Source organism: Benincasa hispida, chromosome 9 (assembly GCF_009727055.1).
Source record: "Benincasa hispida cultivar B227 chromosome 9, ASM972705v1, whole genome shotgun sequence".
NCBI classification, from domain to species: Eukaryota; Viridiplantae; Streptophyta; class Magnoliopsida; order Cucurbitales; family Cucurbitaceae; genus Benincasa; species Benincasa hispida.
The window spans coordinates 72,087,348-72,091,649 of NC_052357.1; the positions used below are offsets into that span (position 1 = coordinate 72,087,348).

Consider the following 4,302-nt stretch of genomic DNA (forward strand, 5'->3'; position numbering starts at 1 on the left):
GCTCTTGGCGTTCCAAAGCGTGTGAAAATGCTCCTGGTAAGAAACTTAGAAACAGTCGACGCATCATTTCTGGCACAAGCTACTGCTTCCACCCACTTTGATACGTAATCTACTGTAAGCAGGATATATTGTTATTCGCAGGACAGGGGAAAAGGTCCCATAAAATCAATGCCTCAGACATCAAATAATTCAACTTCAAGAATATTGTTTAGGGGCATTGCGTCCCTTGATGAGATATTCCTGGTNTAATTCAACTTCAAGAATATTGTTTAGGGGCATTGCGTCCCTTGATGAGATATTCCTGGTGCGTTGGCAAGGGTCACACTTGCGAACATACTCCCTTGCATCTTTGAAGAGGGTGGGTCAGAAGTATTCGCTTTGAAGAATCTTCGCAGCGATTCTTTGCCCTCAAAAATGCCCTCCGTAATGAGAGTCATGAAACTTAGCCAGTATGTTTTGTGTCTCTTCCTCCGGAATGCATCAACGCATGATGGAGTCGGGGTCTTGTTTATAGAGAAACGGTTCATCCCAAAAATAAAATTTGCTGTCGTGTACTAACCATTTCTTCTGCTGAGAGTTGAAGTTTTCAGGGAATTGTTTGGTAGTTAAGTAATTAACTATGTCTGCATACCAAGGTTCCCTACCTTCAACTCTGAACAAGCTTTCATCAGGAAATGAATTTTTGATTTCATTTTCTTGGTCTTGTATTTCCTGATTTTCTAATCTGGACAGGTGGTCAGCCACTTGATTCTCAGCCCCCTTTCTGTCCTGAATATCGATGTCAAATTCCTGCAATAGCAACACCCATCTTATAAATCTTGGTTTCGCGTCCTTTTTACTCATCAGGAACTTTATGGCTGAGTGATCTGTATAGATGGTTGCTTACGCACCAACTAAATAAGATCTAAACTTCTCGATGCCAACACTGCAGCCAACATTTCTTTTTCTGTGGTTGTGTAGTGTTCCTAAGAGTCATTTAGTGTCTTGGACGCATAAGAGATGGGTGTATCAAATTTCCTTTCTTCTGCCCCAACATTGTACCTACTGCAACATCGCTTGCATCGCACATGAGAATGAAATGTTGCGTCCAATCTGGTGCTATTAGTACCGGAGTTTTAGTCAACGCATATTTCAGTGTTTCAAACGCTCGCAGCAGTCGTCATTGAATTCGTAGGGCCGGTTCGCTTCTAATGATGCACTCAGAGGTCGCACAATTTGAGAAAATCCTCTAATGAACCTTCGGTAGAAGCCAGCATGTCCTAGAAAACTTCGTAGAGCTTTTACATTTGATGGTGGTGGAAGTTTAGCTATGACATCTATCTTGACTTCATCAACTTCCAACCCAGCTTTAGATACTTTGTGGCCCAAAACAGTTCCTTCAGTCACCATGAAGTGACATTTTTCCCAATTCAGCACAAGATTTGTTTTCTCGTATCGAGCGAGGACAACCTCCAAGTTATCTAAGCATGATTGGAACGAGTCTCCATAGACTGAAAAATCGTCCATGAAGACTTCAACGATCTTTTCCAAGAAGTCAGAGAAAATTGCCATCATACACCTTTGGAATGTTCTAGGTCGTTGCATAGCCCAAAGGGTATGCGCCTGAATGCGAACGTTCCAAAGGGACAAGTGAATGTTGTCTTTTTCTGATCTTTTGGGTCAATTAAAATTTGGTTATAACTAGAGTATCCATCAAGGAAACAATAAAAATCTTTTCCAGCCAGTCTGTCAAGCATTTGGTCAATGAAGGGAAGGGGGAAGTGGTCCTTCTTGGTTGTCGTGTTGAGCTGCCTATAGTCCATACAGATGCACCAGCCCATGATAGTTCTCCAAGGGATGAGCTCATTATTGCTATCTACTATCATTGTTGTTCCCCCTTTCTTGGAAACGTATTGGACTAGGCTTACCTAGCTGCTGTCGGATATAGGATAGATTACTTCTGCGTCCAACCATTTTAAGATTTCTTTCTTGACCACTTTCTTCATTATAGGGTTTAACCTTCGTTGAGGCTCAATCGATCCCGTCTTCCCTTCTTCCAGCCTAATTTTATGCATGCAATAAGATGGACTGATGCCACGGATGTCCGCTAGCGTCTAACCTATTGCACGCATGTGCTTTTGCAGCATCTGCAAAAGAGAATGTTCATTAGGCTCGGTAAGATTCGCGGAAATAATTATAGGTAAGGTTTTCTTTGTTCCAAGGAAAGCATATTTAAGGTGACTAGGTAACGGTTTCAGCTCAAGTTCTGGTGGTTCCTCTAGTGATGGATGCGTTGGTTTCGTCCGCCGCTCACTCATACTTGGCGGCTCTGGTTTTTTCATGTTTTCCTCCAACGCGAGGACCTCGCAAACTTGGGTCAATTCTTCTTCAGGCAACTCTATTCTGTTCAGTTGACATTCTTGACTATCCGAGAATTTAATGCGTTTAACACATTAAACTTCACTTCCTGATTGTCTACGTGCATCGTCAATTCTCCCTTATGCACGTCTATTAAAACTTTTTCAGTGGCTAGAAAGGGGCGTCCAAGAATAATTGGTACATCCCTATCTGCTTCATAGTCCAAGATGATAAAATCCACTGGGAATATGAAGTTGTCAACTTTTACCAGAACGTCTTCATTCTTTCCTTCAGGGTACTTGATTATTCTGTCAGCGAGTTAAAGAGTAACAGAAGTGGGTTGTGCTTCACCAATTCCCAATTTCTTGAAGATTGACAATGGCATGAGATTAATGCTTGCTCCCAAATCACACAACACATGTCCCACATCCAACCCTTCGATTGAGCACGGGACTGTGAAGCTTCCTGGGTTCTTCTATTTCTTGGGTAGTCTGTTGCTTACTAACGCATTGCACTCCTGCATTAGTGCAATTACCTCCGTCTCGCTGACTCTCCTTTTCTTTGTCAAAATATCCTTAAAAATTTGACATATTTTGGCATTTGCTCCAAGGCTTCTACAAGTGGAATATTGATGTGCAATTGCCTCAGGAGTTCAAGAAAACGCTTAAATTTTTGTTCATCATTCTTCTTCATCAAGCGTCTAGTGAATGGTGCATTCAGCGGCACCACAAGTTTTCCCCGTTAGACGTGCTTGGCTCTGAATGGCTCGTGGATTCAGGCATTCTTTCTTTTTATCATCTAATGCCATTGGGCGTGTGTTGAGTTCTTTTGAAGGATGGTTGTTTCTTGGATTCATGGTTCTTTCTTCAAGAGCTTTGCCACTTCGCAATGTCACTGCGTGACATTGCTCCTTTCCATTGTTATTCTCCGGGGTTTCAGTGTTGCTAGGCAAGACTTCAGGCTATCGATTCTTCAATTCACTCGTTATTTGCCCCACCTGTATCTCTAGGTTTCTGATAGACGACGCCTGACTTTTCAGCAATGCCTCATTCTGGACGACATACTCCTTTAATAGGTTTTCAAGCGGAGATGCTGAGCTCGACGCCTGACCTCCTCTATTAAAGGACTGTTGGTGCGGCTGATGCGTTGGCTGGAATGCAAGCGGCGGTCTTGCCTTTACTGCTGGTTCACTCCTGGGTGGTGCTCCTATTGATTTCCTGTCCAAGAAAATTTTGGATGGTTCCTCTATCCAGGATTATATGTATTTGAAAATGGGTTCTTTTTAATGAAGCATACTGATTACAGATTTTATGGGCAATCAAGAGTAGGATGAGATTTCCACAACCCACATTCAGTACACTATGGCTGCACGAATGTGTCTACTGTCTGACAAAAGGTTTATTCATAGTAGACTTGTGCAGAGGTGTGGCACGTTGGAATCGATAGAATTCACATTCTGAGATCGCCTCTTCCTGTCGGCTCTTGCGTCATAAGTATCGTCCACCAATTCCATGTTGTGCTTAGCTATGCGGTCTAATATTTTCTTAGCTTCAGTATAAGATTTATCCATAATACCACCGGTTGCAGCTGTGTCAGCTGCCATCTGAGATGCTCTGTTCAATCCACCATAAAAAGTCTCCATCTGGATGGTTAGTGGTAATCCATGGTTCGGGCAATTTTTTACTAATCCCTTAAAACGCTCCCATGCGGCGCTCAAGGTTTCAGCTTCTTCTTGCTCGAAGTTCATGATCTCTCGACACCTCCTTGCGTTGGTGGTGGGTGGGAAGTATTTTTGCATGAATTTCTCCACCAACTTCTCCCAGGTTGTGATCTCACCAGGCTCTAGAGAGCTTACCCATTGCTTTGCGTCATCACGCAAATAATGGGAACAAAGATAGCCTAATCGCTTCTGGGGTGATTCCAAGAATCACAAATGAGTTACATGTTTCCAGGAAACGTTTCATA

General features: G+C 42.7%; 1 non-coding gene across 1 annotated transcript; it reads left to right on the forward strand.

Annotated features, from left to right (window-relative positions):
- Positions 1 to 3,995: 3,995 nt before the first annotated feature.
- Positions 3,996 to 4,098, forward strand: LOC120087388. The gene has a single exon (XR_005484524.1). It is a non-coding gene; the product is annotated as a small nucleolar RNA R71 (small nucleolar RNA).
- Positions 4,099 to 4,302: the final 204 nt, after the last annotated feature.